At 38.5% G+C, this 18,855-nt stretch overlaps 1 protein-coding gene across 3 annotated transcripts in view; it reads right to left on the reverse strand.

The window, feature by feature from the left end:
* The window catches only part of erbin (erbb2 interacting protein), a 55,165-nt gene extending 36,682 nt beyond the window's left edge, over window positions 1–18,483 (reverse strand). For 2 of the 3 annotated variants that reach the window (XM_051412178.1, XM_051412177.1), the window contains exons 1-2: window positions 17,719–18,483; window positions 8,480–8,554 (exon numbers count right to left, since the gene is read on the reverse strand). The gene's annotated coding sequence lies outside the window, so the exon portion shown is untranslated. The remainder of the gene's footprint in view (window positions 1–8,479; window positions 8,555–17,718) is intronic. The other variant, XM_051412179.1, reaches the window with a different exon arrangement.
* Between the last annotated feature and the right edge of the window lie 372 nt (window positions 18,484–18,855).

Consider the following 18,855-nt stretch of genomic DNA (forward strand, 5'->3'; position numbering starts at 1 on the left):
CACAACAACAAGACCTGCATCCATTTGAAAGTTTACATATAGCCTACACACATTCCTCTTGCTCAGAATATGTTTAAACAACGCTTTCCAATTCAGCTCTTTGAAAATACAGGACAAAACTGTATTATAGTTGCAGCAAAAGGCCACTGTGCCTCATATATATGTACATGTATTAAACAAGCTGAGGCGCCAGAAAAAACTGGAATATGCAGTTTCTTTATCTTTGAGACAATTGGCAGTTGTTTTTAGGACAACAAGCAGATGATAGATTACAGAATACTGCTGTACTTGAGGAGATGCTTGAAAGAAATCAACAAATTAAAATGTAGTCTCAATGAAGTATTCTCAGAGGAACTATCTGTTTCACCATTTCCTACAATACCCAGTATTGACCATAAAGAGATTGTTTGAAGATGCCTCCCCACACACAATGACATACAGCTACACCCCCATCTCGACTTTATCCACTAGGCTACTTGTTTAAAACGCTGACGTTTGTGTTGGAGCAAGTGTGGCTTTGTGTTTGTTTCACAAACGTACAATTGGTACTTCAAATTCCAAAATCCGTTTGATTCCAACTGTTTTCCTAGATGACCTCAAAAACACTTTATTACATTCTGCATTGATTCAGTGTGATTTACTGGTTCATTCAAACTATTGACAAAGACCTGAAAGAGGGTTGAACTGTTTAATAAAATGCTCTAGAACAAAATGGATGACCAGCAAACAAAATTATGTCAGAAATATACAAATACAATGTACTTTGATGGAAGCATTTGCTAACACATTAAAGATAAACGTTAAAAAAAAGGGTTACAAAAGTTGCAGCTGTGCAACTGACTGATAGTATTCTTATCAAGTGAAATGGAGCTTGTACATATTCCAACAAGTCTTTCATTAAGCCATCACATCTAATTGAAACCAACCTAAATAGCAATGGGACACACTTTATTTTCTCTTTTACTTTCTGCAAGCTCAGACTGGCTGTCGGTGCGGAGGATTTCAAATAATCTGAATCCAGAGCATCTTCATTTCGATTCCCTTTGAGATGACTATCATAATTACTCTAATGAATAATTCCCACGTTATTTCTTTAGACACGGATGGGCCTCAGGCAGATGAATGCAGTCTTATTTTCACTTCATTTGCTCAGGCCTTCACAACTCTGAGGTTATAGAGATGTCACTGATCCCCCAGAGAACGACCAAGACTAGGAATAAGGCAGTTCACTTCTAAAGGTTATGTCCCCTCTACCATGCGGTGAGGGGATTAATAAGCATGTTCATCTTCTGACCTTTCGTGCAAGCTGGTAACGGTCTGTCCTGCAGTTCACTAGTATTGAAATGTCACTATGTAGAAAATATGTAGAGCAACCGTGGCATCTCTACACTGTCTAACCAAGATAATTCTGGCATAATGCGTTGATTAATAAAATTGGCATTTAACAAAAAGAATGTAATATATTTGTTTTTGGATTAAATATAAGTATTTTAAGCACAAATGCTTTGCTTATCTTTGTTTTATATATTCTGAAAGTTTCCAACACTATGTGAAAAGTCTGAGCCCATTACTCAGAACATTACTGATACATCAATCTATCGTGAAAAAAAGTTAGTTACAGCCTTATGTCAAAACACTTGCAAAACCTCTCCAGTGAGAAAATAAGGCAAAATCAATTTGAACCAAAACATAACCTAACTTACTTCAATGAGTAATGTACTTGTTTGTTTCACATAGTGCGAGTGTACAATGTCACCCGATTCTTGCATGACTAACAGGAGTGCTCACCAAGTGTTGTCATGCAGTCTATTATGATATGCCTCAACAGTGCTGTGTGTTCTAATGAATGGACTAGTGAATAATCAGATGTAGAACAGCTTAGTTATGAATGAGAGAGATTATTTTACTGGAGACAAAAGTCTCTGTTTCCCCAGTGGAATTTTAGAATGTGTTTTGAATGCCTGTATTTGTAATTATACATGCTAGTCCTTTATCCAACAACATCAGTGTGGGCTACTCAAACCAAACTCAGGTGGTGCAAATCAAGCCGTAATCTAATCAGATTACTGACGATAGACACATGAAATAGTAAAGTGAAACATGTCCTGCATAATCTCTCCATTCAGTGGGTTCTCTATTGACGATTATAATCATACTGTGTTCAAATGATTACAAGACCAACATCTATGTGAATGTAGAGCAACCCATCACTAACGGCCACAGAAAAAGGTCATTATGGTAATCAACCTATTAGATTGTTTTGTGTTGTTCTGGGTGTCAATCATAGAATAAAGTTGTCATAATTATATCGTAATGCACTGCCAACAGTATCTCAAGTCTATGATACACAACATATTTTATCATCAGCTACATCATCAAATCTGCGTATTTCTTTAAACAAGTAATTGGTATTAAATTGAATTGTATTTATTCAGTGCATTACAAAGTCTTTGCAGAGAATTCACTGTATAGACAACTGAACCAGTGCATCACTGCTCTAAATGTCATTGGGCTGCTGAACAATAAAATGTATGTCTCCTCTTGGCCATGTTTTATTTTCAGGTCAAATATGGTATATACCAAGTTTCATGATCAGAACTACAGACACAACCTTTTAACGACTACCTAGTTGTGTCGCTGAAAGCCACTTCCTTGCGACATGAAGACAACAATTCTGCTGAGATGTGCAACAGGGTATCCTGTGAGACAAGCTCACCACAGCCGTCAACTGACGTCAACTATCAATTTCGCTGTCAATTCAAAGAAAGAAGAAGAAAAAAAAGGTCAATTTCCAACCCATAAAAGTTGTTTTTTTGATGTTGTGCAACTGTCTATCCTGTAGAGGTAGGCTACTTTAATGAAATAAGGAAACTAACTAGAGAAGTCCCTTTTAAAACTTTTACGTTTTACCAGCAGGTAGTGGTCAAAGTCAAATACTTTCCTGTGAGTTGCAGGGAAGCCAACTGAATATATGCAGCATAGTGAAACGTATGCCAGGTACGGCTAATTAAATGATTTGACCTGCTTGGTATTCTATGTGCAGCCAGACAAACACTTGTAGTCAGAAAGCCTTGTTTATTGACAAAGAATAGCACATATTAGACTGCTGTGCTCTAAAGGGTGTAGAGCTGCCTTATCGAATGAACTAGCTGTTTTATCAACTGTGAGCTGGCTGTCTTCTGTAGCAAAGCACTCTGCTCATCATTCTGCTTCTTTCCCTCGCTCTACACGCATGCCTTTTTCTTCCTCCTTTCTCTTCCAATTTCTCTTATCGCTTGATGTCCCATTTCTTCAATGGTCCCAATATTTTAGGTCTTTAAAAAAAAAAGGACTCAAAGACTGCTACAAACACACAACAAAGTCACCTACTTTGAAAACAAAATGTCAGGTCTACTGCTGACCTGCTAGAATGGTTTGCATAACTGTTTGCACAAACGTTGCATCATCTAAACTGGCCAACTTTAAAACATTTTTCTGGTGATGCCTGAACTTCCCCCTTAAAAAAAAAAAAAGGGGCATAGAAAATGGATTTATGAGTTTGTTAAATTAATTAGCTTCAAGCATACCCATTCAAAGCCTTAAAACAGTCCGGAGCGTCTCTAGATGGTCTTTTAAATTATGTTTTTTGTCGTCACTATGTTGAACCTTTTACAAATTAATACATTTAGGTCTGTTCATAATACACGTCTGAATTTTTGGAGAGCAGTTTCTTCCTCATTAAGGCCTAACCAGGGCAAGGGAAGAGAAAGTCCTGCTAGTTATAAATAGTAGTCTGCTCAAAGATCCTTTCTGCCGGTAAGTTCTTAATTAAATATGAGATCCAGTTAAATATGAGCCCCTGAGATTCATTTCTGCAGAGAGGACACTCGAACCATGACATTAGCTCCTATTAACTATGTCGCAATAAGTAGGGGCTTTGGAATAGAGTCTTTTATAATTACCAGGTTCTTTACCAGAGTACATTTGCACATGAAGTTTAAACATACAAACTATTCAAGAAAGGCAGACCATTGCTGGCTTGATGCCACATGAACGTGTTTGCCCAAGCACTTAACAAATATTTACCTACTTAAAAAAACGATACACATTTTCAGTCCATCATAGCATATTTTCAAATCAATGATCATAACAGTACAGTATTCTCTGCTTAAACTGGTCCAAACAATAATCTTAATGCAGGAAAAACACAGCAATAAACATAACCCACTGCATTAATGGTACGGCAGCTGCAACCTGCAAAAACAGTGGAATGACTTCCTGTCCTGATGCATATTATTACGACTGAGTAAACTATGATACGCCACAAATAAACAAACACCCAGCTGTTTCAATTAAATATTCACAATGATGGCTAGAGACAAAAAAAAAAAAAACACGGACTCCATTTTAGTGACGTTTTGCACGTTCACCATTGCCTTTGAAATGTCACTGTAGGTTGAAAACTGTATTTAAACTTCAATATTTTTGCTCTTTCCGGGAATGAAGACCGACTGTCCCAATCCTGCATAAACCTTCCAGTCACAATATTTACCAACTGACACTGATCTCTCCATGGATATTATACAAAGCATTATAGCTATTAATGGAGGGAGTCATTAATGCAAAGCTGTGAGTCAGGCTATATTTCGTTAATGCGATGTTATTCAGATTTTAAACATGTTTTAAGTCTAAATTGGATTATGTCAAATACCATTTTGCTATGGTGTAGCATTTGACATTCAATAAAAAATAAATAAATAGCCTTATACATTAAGGCGTGAATGTTCACTGTGCCTGGCATTTGACGCCGAGTTGAGAACCTCATCTATTTGTACAGTAAGATCACTTCCACGTGACACTTTGAATATACAAAGTTATGTCGTTTACCGCAACAGTTTATTTTGAACCATGACATACGAGAGAAGCAGCAGATTAGTGTTTACAGTGAAACAAGTATGCTGATATGAATTTACAGTGCGTTCAAGTGCTACAGAGCAATGTTTCTTGTCTCGTTTCCAACTCGTAGAGCTCAAGAGGACCTGGAGGGCTTTCTGCTCATGATCTAGGCTACTCACACAGATGGCCAAGAACAGAAAAAGCAGAATGGATAGAAGATTAGCAAGCCAGACATAAAATATCAGTGCTGGTAAATATCTTAGTTTGGCTTAGCAAGGTTATTAGATTAACAATTCTTCTCAAATGTATTTATTATAACTTGAACAATATATGGACATTGTTTTACACACTAAAAAGAAGTTCTTTAAGACCTCTGTAATATCTATGTTTGAAAGATAATGCTTCTCCAGTAAACAGAGATACAGGATTACGTATCAGATACAGTCGCTTGTCTGTTTGTGCGTTTGTCCATGTGAGCGAAAATGACAGAGGGAGCGAGATGCTGTTTGCCAAATCTCAATAACCAGGTCAGACACATTCAGGTCAGAGCCATGTATCCATGCAGACAACTGCCACATTTCCCTTGTTAGCCTACTGGAGAATATGGAAATGGATAACATTCCCCTTATGCCTTGTTAAAGTCATAAAGTCTGCTCATTAAATGCAGTTTTAAAAAACTGTTAACAGTTACAATTACATGGTTTAAAACATGTAATGTAGTCTCTCTCCAGTCTCAGACATAAGCTCATAGAGTAGCACAGCCCTTAGATAACCAGAAAGTTCTGTAGTTAGTTTACAAACTAGCATTTTAAGTGCAAGCTGTGCCAAGAAGAACAAAAAGATGTAGGTATAAAAGGTATATATTTAGGTATATCTGTGTGCATAATATTAATATATCTATTCAAATTATTTTTGTATTAATCTACACAACACAGGAACGCAACAAGCAAGCTTAATAGTCCATTTTTCCTGCTGATTTGACAATACACATGTGTATGTGTGCTCTGCATCAAGTTAAACACAGAGCTGAGTGTGAACTACTGTAATTAACACAGGTGTAATTTTCTTATAGGAGTAACAGCTTATCTTAATTTAGAAGAAAGAAAATCAATAATGATTACTGAGGCTTTCATCTTTGCTTCAGATGACGATGCGAAAAGGTTCACTCGTAATGAGCCTACAGAGAATTATTATCTGAATCTGAAGCTCTGCGGTTTACAGAGCTTTATAGCAGGTAGCACTCATTATTTGTTGTCTGACCAACTACTACTCACTTATTTTAAGAAAACTGGTCTCTAGCACGAACGCTTGCAACCAAGGTTGATACAACAGTGAAAGCTTCCCCTCCATGGAAGCACATTTAAAAATGTCTGGCATATTCTAAAAACACATTATTTTCGATGAATAAAGAGACACTGTGAAAGAATGAACTGGAGGATCTTTAAAAGAAAAATCTTGAATGTAACAGCAGTGCCAATGCTGAAAGGTTCTGCACACTGGGACTGGCCTTCAAAGACAAAGCTGTAGCTCCTTAAAAACAGTTAAAGCAGGAATGTTAAGTCATATTACCAATGACAGATTTTCATCTTCTAAATAATTTGTAATACATAATCATTTAAAGTGTTAACTGGATTTTAGTATTATGTAGGTGTAAAGAGGACTTGCAATGTGACATGACCTCCTACCCTCTGTAAACTGATACAAAGAAAAAAATTGGTAGATATGCTTCTACATGTAAATGAATGGTAGTCTATATCAGTCCTTAAAGTGACAGTCACATATCGCCCACAGCACTGAAAGCGAGCTTACATACTGTGGCCCTGTGATCACCATGTAGCAGTGCATTCTGTAATTTGGTGCTGATTTATGAAAAAGAAAAAAGACAAAAATAATGACTGTGGAAATCAGAGACTAGTATGTTGACCCTGGTTTAGATCCAGGTGTCTAATGTAGATTAATGCAAAGCCTGCAGCGGTGTGAAAGTTATGCAAACAGAGTGGCTATGAGTTACAGGAAAAGCAAAGTGGTTGAACAAGTAAATGTGGGAATGTTTCATTTCAAAAATCCTTCAGCTTTGAAAGGCAAACCTGTTCCCGTTTACAAAAAGGCATGATACAAAAGCCTCCGGTCATCCGGTTTTGTTGTCTTCACTATTTGCATCACATGACATGTGCACACATAGTGCCCTCGAGACAAACTACTTTATGGTTTAGGGGGGCCATCTAGACGTCAATGTGTTATCTCTAGTCAATGTTCTGAACACACAGGCCAGATTGAAAAGATTAACTAAGCCAGTTATCAATGACATATTGTGCTAAACCACACTGAGAAGGTGCCCACAAATGTTGATAATGCTGTAAAAACCAACACAGGTATTCACTAGGTATCTGTATCATCTTTGATTAAAAAAATAGAATCAAAATGATCACAGTCATACCTAAGCAAGAGGTTTCTGAAAAGTCAAAAATGAAGCTTCTGGGTTTTATTTTTTTAGTTGGTGTAGACAACATGACAGAACAATCAACCCCCTGAAGGGACTTTTCTGACAAGCTTGTCCTTTTCGTCCAAAATGCAGGCCTTCAGGCAGCCTGGACGTTTCATATTTTCATCTTTACGACTACAAGTGTTTCAGTAGCCATAGAAAAGAGTTAGAGCATAGCCTGCTCTAACTTCTGTATTGATCATGCAATATTTTGAAAGTGGGCCTAACAATATCTAAGAGAAGAAAATGTGCACACGTGCGCACACACACGTAAGGCAGAAACACAGAACACACTTGAGACTACCAAAGGTTATAATAGAACAAAAAAAAAAAAAAAAAGGTATCATTAATTTCTTTCAGATCCACTGTAATGTTTTCTTTTGGCAGTGTAAATTTCATATATAATCTTTTAATTTTGAAAGGTCTTCGTACATAATGAAACAATACAAAAGAAATTTCCTGCTTTTCTTCTTTACAACTTTTTGGAAGTTAATTCATGTTGTAGCTCAGGGGAATCTTTGATAAATGATTTTTTTTCAAGTTTTATAATCTCCTCTGCAGTTTTTGTTTTTGAATGTATTTATTGCATATGTCATAAAGGCAATATGTTTATCGATGTAAACAATCAAGTGTGGATCTTGCAGCCATTTTCAAATGACCGCCTAACTACATAGTTATGTCAGACCTCACTGACACTAGAATACAATGCCGCTAGAATAGAAATCTTTGACCTTTTTAATATGAAATAGGATGCTGACACAGAGCTAGTTTGGCAGGTGTATCGTGTATCTTGGCCTCCATGAGAACAGGGTGGGGCACTCATGTTGTTTCTTGTTAGAGTTGGACCAATGTCTGACAAATACATCACTTCCCTGGAAGGAAAACAGTTCATACAGACATGTTTGCTTCTAGAGAAATTTCAATCGAAAACCAAAAACAAACCGCATAATAGCTTCAACCTACTGCTGGTGTATTTGATGTGTCAACTAACTGATGAAAATAAAACAACCTGTTTCATGCCACGAAACAACAATCACCGCTTAATGCCTGTGTAACCTGCAGGTTGGAGTTACTGAGCAGTAAATTAAGGAATAAATAGCGACAGGAAATTGCATGACATACCTTGTCATTTAGGACTCAAGCGCCTGGATCCCAGTGGATGGCAGATGATAGATCCAACAGCAACAATTTGCTTATCTAATGAAAAAGGACAAAGATAAAAGACAACATAAGCACCAAATAAAGCAAACAGTAAGACAATATTCCTATTTGAGAAGCTAAAATCAGAGATTTTGGCCATTTGTAGTTAACAACTAATCGATAATTGTTACAGTTCTACTGTACATAGCCCATGGAAGTGATAAACAGATCATCTGTTTAACGTCCCAATCTAGTAAACATTATTTTAATGTAAAACAGTCAGAGTGGCTCAATAACCAGCTAGAAACCTAAAAAGAAAATGTGATATTGGTGCCAGCGTATTTGTGATGTTGTATCAAGTCTATAGTATAGACTACAATTGACTCTTGCCATACATATTGTTGTATTGATCAGTTGTCTAAACCCTTGTGAGTGGTGATGGAAAACCAAAATCAAACCAAATAATGGGATTAGATTAATCTTCTCCCCCCCCATGTTCCATGGCACTTGTTCATAAGCAGTCAAATTTAGGTCAAAAGAAACTAATAACAACCTTAATATATCATCTTGTTAAAGTTATTCTTGTAAAGGGTTGGCTTTGCAACTGTGGAAGCTAATGTTCAGTGTGTTCAACAAAAAATTTGATTAGTCAGCGAATACTTCAGTAACTACAAAGAGCCGTTGAAAAGAGGCGGAATTTATTAAGTTTAGGATATACTGAAATAGCCACGCTCCTCCTATATGCCTCCTCCTGCCCGAGGACACACAAGAAGCAGAGAAGACAGAAACACGAGTCATTTTCATTTTGCTACCAAGGACTGCTAAAGCATCAGTGCAACATGCATTGTAATGTACAGACAAAATGTTCTCATTTTATTGGTATCGGTCTATCTTGTAAAAGTAATCCAACTCAACAACACTCAGCCTTGAAACGCAAAATAAATCTTGCTTCTCAGGTCAGACAACAACACAGGAGTATTGTCCGTGCATGCCTGGAAAAGCATTAGCCTTGCCAGCTGATCTGAGACAAACTGATCCAGCTAAAAGATAGGATCATCCCTCCACTATCCTCACTGAGCACAATAGAGCTATAGAGCAGGAAAGAGGGAGGGAGAAAGAGAGGCAGGAGAAAGAAAGAATTTTTTTGACTTATTCATAGGGTCTCCCAATCAGCTGCGAACACGTTGGACTACACTGACACTCATTAGTTTCTGCTCCACTTCCTCTTGGGTGCCTTTATCCTCCTCTCATCTATTTGGGATACTGAATCTTGCCAAACAAAAGTTCCCTCCGTCACACACTGGAATAAAGCAAGAGAAGCGTCAATTTTCGAATCAGGGGTGTTGGCAGCAGGGGTGGGGGTGCATTGCAGCTACACCAACTGGCTCTTCTGCTTTGCAGCTACTTGTCTTTCATTCAGACAGCCCCATCACCACTGCAGTCATATTGTGAAACCAAAAGTAGACAGTAAAGGAAATCACCTGCACCTTGTTTACATGAGCTCTATCAATGAGGAAGTATTCGGTCCTGTGCACAATAACATTTATGTGCTTCTGCATCAGGACGTGTGTGCACACAAATCAATATATATTATTTAAAAAGTACTAGCTATGTTTTTTTAAACAAATCACTTGCTATTCTACTCTAAACTTTTTAATTTTTTATAAGGAAAAAAGGTAAAGAAAATGCTTACATATGTATATTCTGGGAGCCTTATGGAGACATTAGATATAAAAATACCCAGTAGTATAATAACAAATTTAACTGGCCTTTCCCATCAAACTCAGAAAGGGCAGGAAGGCTTATTTTTACTCTTCATGCATGTCAATCACAGAGATGGAGCCAAGTAGTAGAGCTGCTTGTTTGTTTTGTTTGCTATGGTAATAATGTTATTATTTTTCATTACTGGGCTAATTGAGTATTAGTAATACCAGTTTCTCTGTTCCTTGTCCTGGCCAGTCTGTTCCTTTGCTCTGCTAATAGACTCTGCAGAGATCACTGTAAACTAAAATCTAATTTGGCTTGTTCTTAGACTTCAGTCGAATGCAACGCTGTGATCAAACACAAAGACTTGTATACTCACTGCAGTTAAAAAGGTGTTTTTGTTTAATTGCATCAACACTGATAAGAGATACTCACAAATCAAGAGAACGGACACAACTTCAGTTCTTTAGCACGAGTGGTAAAAAGATGTAAATACAGAGTTATAGTGAAACTACAATCTGTCACATGACATCAGAGGCAAGCGATGGTGAATTAGGGTCAGTGGACAAGGTGCTGACCAGCCTGTGCCTGTTCAGCCTTTTAAAACCGCAGCACACTGCCGCGATTGAATGCCAAACATGGAGCTTCCTTATGGGCCCAAACCCAACACTTTGCCTGTGCACACACACCAGATTTTAGTTCATTTGAATTTTACGGCCAGCTTTCGCCAGCAGTGAGCTGTTCACAGTTTGAGCTAAATGCAGGTTGGGTGATCCTTTTACAAATGAACTGCTCTAAAAAGATGTGCAATTCCACCCAAAACACAATGTGGATGCAATGACTCAGGCAACAACTGGAGTTAGTCAGAACACGTGTTCACATATGTGGTAAAACACATCATCGACCACACTGGAGGGTCATTTAGCTAATTCTATAGTATGTGTGAGACTCTGTAAATGTCATTTTGTGCAACTGCCATCACTGATTGCATGACACAAGTAGCAACAACAAACAATCTTCTTGAGCAACAATAATAACAGTATGGATCCCTGGATCGTAAACAACACAAACTGTATCATTTCTACTGGGGCATGTCAGCCTGGGAGCCAAGAATAGATGACAGCCTCAGTGTTTTTTTTTGTCTTTGAGGACGGGAAGGGGAAATTGTGGTGATGTATATGGTAATTTGCATACTGAGCAGGGAATATACATCTGATCACAAGCAGCCACTTAAGATATGCGTGAGGTGCTTGAAGCATTGAAACCAGATTTGAGCTGCAATGCACCTCAACTGGATATAGAGACGTAATCACTTCAAAAACAGGCTAATGTGAATAAAGAGCCAAAGGTCTGAACAGGCGCTGAGTCTGTTCAGGACGGTGCCGTTTCTCCTTATCACTCCAGACTACCAGGAAATCAACCCTGGGCAACTTGTCTCATGAAACTGGTTATCAACGGTTTCTGTTAACCCTGACTTTTCCAATCCAGCCAGTGACTCCCATGCAACATACAGATCCAGATGTATAGTTTGTGATAATGAATTGATCTGGAATAAGGCATTTACAGTAATATGATAATATGGATTCAGCATTTAACCACACAAGAATCTGAGTATGCTACAGTACACAATATGTATAAACTATAAGGAAACCATATTTAAAAATGTACATAATAGTAAATAATAGAAAATTACATAGCCAGATTCTACCTAAAAATAAGCTAAGCTATAGTATATATGTAATAAAATATAAAATTTGTATTTCTACCTCTCTGTAAACATGCTGCCATCCCAATTATTTGCTATTTTTCCTTACGTTGGGGATACGTGGCAGGGGATTACTGCACCAACCCAGCATATTATACTTTTCTTCAGCACTGAGTTTGGATGCATGTCTTGTGTATAACTTATATAAAAAAAAACGTATTGTTGAGCTACCCACTGCAGTGTTAAGCCCAGGCCGCTTATCACGTGCAGACAGCCGGAAGACTGCATTGCCCAGCCTACAGCACATAAAATCAGTTAGGATATACAGTATGAAGGCAGCTTATAGCAGAGATATGACGCGTATCTGTTGCTGATTACGACAGACCGTTTCTTGCAGGGTTTAAGTCTTCGTAGAACTTTTCTTTCCTCTTTGGTAATTTAAAACCTTTCAAATTTCTTCCATTACATAAGTTATTTTACATAAATGTCTTGTTTTTGTACAAGTAGTTCATTTTGTTTTTTTCTCCCCCTATGTGTTATGTGGGGGAGATTGGAGCTGTTCACAACACGCTCTTGTGCCGTCTTAACCTGCCAGCAGACACCAAACTAAAGAAGGATTTGGCTTTATGATCATATCTGCTGATAGACAGCAAGACTGAATGAGGCAGAGACAGATTTTTCTCCTAACTGGGTCACGGAAGCAGGGAAATCATTAGGGAGGAACTGGATGCAGAGATGTATGTTAAAACAGATAGAATAGAACGTCAAATATTATGCAAATTTACATTTTCCCCACAAATACTAAGTCAAAATAGAAACTCACAAAACCTATGGAGCATCCATCGATTGTATAATAGACCTTCCTTGCACTTAATAGGCTATTCATTCAATATTGATATCTACATTTACTAATGTACATTACATGCTATTTGTTAGCCCAGCTTTAATAGCCAGTGGGCAACAGACCAAGAAAAAAAATCCATAAACATGCGCTTCTATCTGACTGATTTATCAGAAATGAAAAACGAAGTGGTAGTTAAGTGTTGCTGCTGACCTACAGACCTTCCTCGGACTGCAAATAAAAATCACCTGCCACAAAGTGTGCTGACAAAATATATGAATCAATTACACTAAGAGCAGACATTTTATTACTATCATTAGAGGGGGAAAAAAAAGATAATATAGTCTCTTTAAGAGCATACACGTTTGGTAGAGAGAGATGTGTCAGTGCTTTTTATACAGCCTGAGCAATGTCAGTGGGACTGAAACATTGATATAAATTATAAATATCAGCTCGGGACATCCCTAGTCTGAATATAGCTTGTTCCAGATCAAGTTATCTGTGCAGCTTAAGTTACCATGGTGATGTACCCTATGAAGAGTGTGACATTAAAAAGCCCCCTAACCCAATGCGATCAGCATAAAATCTTTGTGGGTGCTTGAGTAATGATCATCTTCATATAAGACGAAAGAATACCTGTACACTACTATCTTGTTCCCAGTTCCTCCTTTATTCGACATGGACAAAATTGTTCCTCAAATAGTTGACTAATCCCATGACCTTGCTTTGTCACATGACCCCACTTGCAACGTCAAAACTGTAGTCACTGCCTGCCATCAAATCATCCATTGTTTAACACTCTGCTCCATGCTTTCACCTGCTTGATGAAGGAGTAGGACAAGCACTTCTTGGCTGCCAAACACTTCTATGGCCGGCCTCTCCGGGGATTCAGAAGGATCATGGAAAAGCCATTGAAAGGCTCAAAGGAAGACATTACACAGAGAAACTCCTACCGAAACCAGTCAGAGCACATGCATAAACACTGCATTTTACTAATAGCTTAAACAAAGATGTCGCACCAGTTCAAACACTGAAACTGTGTGCAGAGCAGAGCGCTGTAACAGAAGTTGGCTGAAAATGTCAACACCATATTTACCCTCTCTCTGTTGTAGCCAACTGCAATAGATGTGACACACACCAGAAATGGAAGGGGGTGAACTCCATCTTCCCCTCAGTAACTCCTAAGTAAAAATGTATGACTAAATGGATGAGAAAGATGCCAGTCACCACACAAGGCACAGGAGACGCTTATCTTTAGCCACCACACTGAGGTGATAACGTTTTTAAGGACCATTACACTATAGATGTTTCTAGGGAGTTAAACAACAACAACAAAGAAGCAGCTGAGGCTGATATTACCAGGGTCCAATTGGACTAGTTTGTAACACTGTTTCCAGGAGAGCACACATGTCCCCAATCCCGTCAATGACTCACTGCTTTGCAGATGTTGACAATTTATTCGTGGGGGTGTGTTAATGGAAAACAATATGCCTTAATAGATGTCATTATTAAACGATGAATAGATCCTTAAACTTTACTGGAAATGGGAGAACTTACTCTGACTATTGGTGCCCTTTATCATGTTCAAGATCAGTTCTAGGGGTTCATTTGGCCTACAAAATGGTGGAAAAAAACTAAATAATAAAAAAAAAAAGCACATCACAATCTAAAGCCCACAGTCTTAAAACTATTTGAATTTTGGCCAAATGTACAGTTTGAAACGGAAAGATATTAAATTCATTATCATATGGGACAAAGAAAGGAAAGGCGGCAACCTGAGAGGGTGAAATAAAATAATGTTTAGCTTTCTTGCTTGAGAATTTACCTCTAACAGTGCTTAGCATAATGGTGAATTGATTTTCTGCTGACCGAATTATCAATTAATGGACTAATCAAATCAGCTCTATAAAAGGGATCATTAGCATAGAAAAAAACTCTCTGAAGCTAGCCCATTAATTGAAGGTAGAGTTAAACAACAGCTTGCTCTGCGTGCACCTGCTGCAGGAGGGGAGGCGGCAGGGCTGCTTACACAACAAGAAGTCTCACAACTTGCCAAATTTCTCTTTTAAAAAAAGAGAAAAAAAACATCAAATCTTTAATAGGGCAAATCAATTTAAGTGCACGAACTAAAACTAACTAAACATCTATCTGCATGGAAAACAGTGACAACAGTCGTATGGTAAGCTACTAAAGTTATAGCCTAAAATAAATTGAATTTAGTTTTGACTGAAACAATGACATTAAGGTAATGTGAACGGACTGAATGCACCTGCCTGCTGCAATAGATACAAAATACAAATTGGCCCGTTAAAACTGACTAATAATACATTCCTTACTCATTTCCTTACGTGACAACATTTTCTCACAGGTTTGCTCAACACCATCACCTGCAACTCTTCAGCAATGTCACGAGTACTTAGTCACTAAACACGTGTTCTTCAGCCCATGTCAACATCTTCATTGTTTACACATAGCTCACACACTGCTCTAGCATATTTCTCTGTCCCATTCACCCCAAGTGAAAAAGAAAGCATCTGAATCACTTCAGGGCTTGACTTGCTGAAGTTGGGGGAGGAAATGTGCACTTATACAGTTACACAAGCAGGAATATTAAGGAAGATGGAAAAAAAAAAAAAGGTCCCTATCTGGTATAAAGCGTCCCTAGACAACCACACCTACAGCCGCAGTGATACTCATGCAATACATTTGTTCAGCAGTCATTAAACCAACACTCAGCATATACCTAAAGTCTAACCCTTCTGTCCCTCGTATGAAACCCAAACAGTCGATTTCTCCTCAACTGATATCTCATTGGTTAACAATTCAGGATGATTCCTCACTGTGTCCCCCATTTAACAAGGATTACATCACCTTAAGGAAGTAAAGATAACATTTCGTTGGGGTTTTAAACAGGTATTACCATCAAGAAAACCAGGCTGAGGTGAACTGTGGCACAAAACAGCTTGGGGCTGTTTAAAAGCAAAAAAACCCACAATGTTTTAACCTGGGTGACCTAGGCCCAATCCATCAAGAGTTTTATCTGTCGCACTCAGAGTACGATACGGAGCAAAATTCACAATGGAGGCATTATAGACTTTGGATTAACCATTATTCAGCCACAGTTAAACCTTCTGACGCACAGTGAAGATAAGGAAACCTGCCCATTTTGTTACTATTGTCAAGTCTTTTTTTCTGTCTCCAAGTGGCACAACAAAACTGTTTTGCAAGTGTATCTGTAACAACACTGCTTTGGCACTGGTGTGAGAAAAGAGCAACGCTTTGTTAGAGTAAAGCTTATCTTCCGTTCCAGATAAGCTCTGTTGTAAATGATCATACGAGGAACTTGATAAATTAAAGTGTTCACCAGCAAGGGGCTTTCAGCGCCTCACTTTAAAACATACCAATGGAGTGAGAGTCATGACAGGTTTCTGTGATTTATAGAGTGTACGTATTAAAGATCCGTCTTGCATAACAATATTGGATTTCAATAAGATGAATGACCAAAAACTGCAATGGGGAAAGGAAGGCGAAATAATGATACAGTAAGTGGATAATAATCTACAAACATCTGGTCACTAGCTGCAGACGATGGGCCTACGACAATGACAAGTGGCGGCTGATGTGTCCTAGTCTTTGTTTACATTTTATTACAGCTAATTCAAGGCTAATCGGTTTCTGTTTTACTTCACGACAGTGCCGGTCGTTTGAGTTTTAAAGGCAGTAGAAGCATTCTCCGTATTTCACCAAGCAAGGTGGAGGACAGTTATCCAGCCATAGATGCCTGCAGGCTATCTTAACACACCAATGTGTCCTCTCCAGGAAAACATAAAGCAACCCATCCTGTCAGTTTCAAGGGTTAGTTCAGCTGGGTCAAGTTTGTATTTTGATGAGCTCCCTTGCTGACGTCGGTACATCTACAGAGATAGGTTAATAGGTCTAATTTGGTTTACAATCAGGTTATAACCCCCCCACACACACACAAAGACACAGACAAATACCTATTCACATGAGAGATTTCTACTGCAAGCATGCTGTCATTGATGTGCTAAAACCACAAAGCATTCACGGATGTAATTCAGGCAGCTTGAAAAATAAAAATAAAAAAAAACAAAACCACAGTCTTGCTGTCATTTTCATCTGAACGTTATATGCTTCATGGCTTCCTGTGATTTACTGCTTCTCTCGACAAGAGATGATTAACAGTAAAATAAATAAATAAAATAAGAATAAAATAAAATCGACCTGCTGAAATTCCCCCCAAAAAATAAAACATAAAAACCTGGAGATTAGCTCCAGCCATCTATCTCAAATCTTAACAGGATTAAATGACATGGAGTTAAGTGGGGGATAGTAATCTGATTAGTGAAGTGGTGAGAAAAATGAAAACGCTGATATGTTGAGTGTACAGCTCACTAATCCCCTCGTCCGTCGAAGCGCTGCTGAAGGTGCTCCGCAACAAAAGATGTGACTGCTGCTGCTGTTGCACTGCAGCTGTTAACACTGACGACTGACTGATACTTGGTGGTGGTGGTGGTGGTGGTGAGAGGGGGGGGGTGTATAGCAGTCACAAAATACATCCAAGTTATTAGCTTTTCATGTAGTAGACTGCGTTGCATTTGGGTATTTGTGGTGACTAGATAAGAGGCAGTACAAGCAGCACTGCAAATAGGCAGCCATGTAAACGCTACAGCTGTTGATGTGAACGGAAAATACAGACAGCTGCTTAAAATCTCCTCTCCTCTTCCATTTAACGCCCCCATTACAGCACGAATGTGGTCACATGTATTAATAAGACCGGGTGTGTTCATGTAAACCTGTAATATTATAACTTCACTGTTAAAAAAATGGGCTGATTCAACGCCAAGACCCAACATCGGACAGCATCAGAATGGGACCCCAGCATAACGACGCTGCGCTGCGGCTAGCCGCGATGCTACCACACAGACAAAAAAGAAACAAAAAGACCCTTACCTGAATTACTATCGAGTCAGCGTCTCATTTAATGGCGTCCCAAGGTTGTGAGCAAGGTGCTACTATCCGAAAAAACGTGTCGAGAAGTTGGCATGAGCTAGCTCACACCGATTTCGCTTCGGGGTAGTTCAATAAGGTTAGCTCTCGCTAGTGTTAGCAGCTAAGCTAGCTAACGCTGCCCACTTTAAAGAGCAACTCGAAGCTGGCCCAGTTCGCACATTCTCCACAGCAAAGCCGTCCTCAAGTTGTTTCACTGAGTCGTCCTCCCCTCCTCCTTCTCAGTTGTTTTTTCAGACGTGGAAAAAAAAAAAGAAAAAAGGGGGGTAAAAAAAAAAAAAAAAAAAAAAAGTAGTATTTACCTTCCAAATGTCACTTGAACAAAACTAACCGACGAAGGCGAAGGCATGAGAAAATGTGCTCCTTAATTGGTTAACACTTAATGACACACAGAGAGCATTAAAAAAAATCCAAAATGTCCACGACATTCAGCAAGGAAATACAAAAGGCAGAAAAAATGCGAACGACCTCCGGCAGAGCGACAGCTTTTTCATCTAAAGTGTGCCGCACCCAGGTGTTTTCAGTCATAATCTCCTTTCGTTTAATCACGCAGCTACATTGACGAGAGTCGAGGGGAAGCTACATACAGGCTGTTTTTAAGAGCAACATGAAGCGGTAGGGGTTTCTTCGTCTTCTCTCTCTCTCTCTCTTTCTCTTTGCTGCGACCTCCGTGCCTACATGTAGGAGTAGGTTGTCCACCAGAAGTCGCCTTTCCAGCTACACCGACACCTCCTCCTCCTCCTCCTCCCCCCTCCCCCTCTCTCTCTCTGATGGTGCTTTCACTATCTCACCTAATAGTTGAAAATCTCCCTCAAACCATTTACATTAACATTTTATTCCCTCTCTAATTAGGCTCAGGAAGTGGATTCACTCACACTACATACAATAAATATATATATTTTTTAATTAAACCAGTCTAGATGTATATATATATATATACATATATATATATATATATATATATATATATATATATATATAAAAGGTGGTGGCAGTATTTACAACAGTTTGACTATGTATGGTGGTGAAACGAATGGGTATTTTATTTAAATAAGTTTTTTTATCAGTCAAACAATAAGA

The sequence above is a fragment of the Dicentrarchus labrax genome, unplaced genomic scaffold (genome assembly GCF_905237075.1).
Source record: "Dicentrarchus labrax unplaced genomic scaffold, dlabrax2021, whole genome shotgun sequence".
NCBI classification, from domain to species: domain Eukaryota; kingdom Metazoa; phylum Chordata; class Actinopteri; family Moronidae; genus Dicentrarchus; species Dicentrarchus labrax.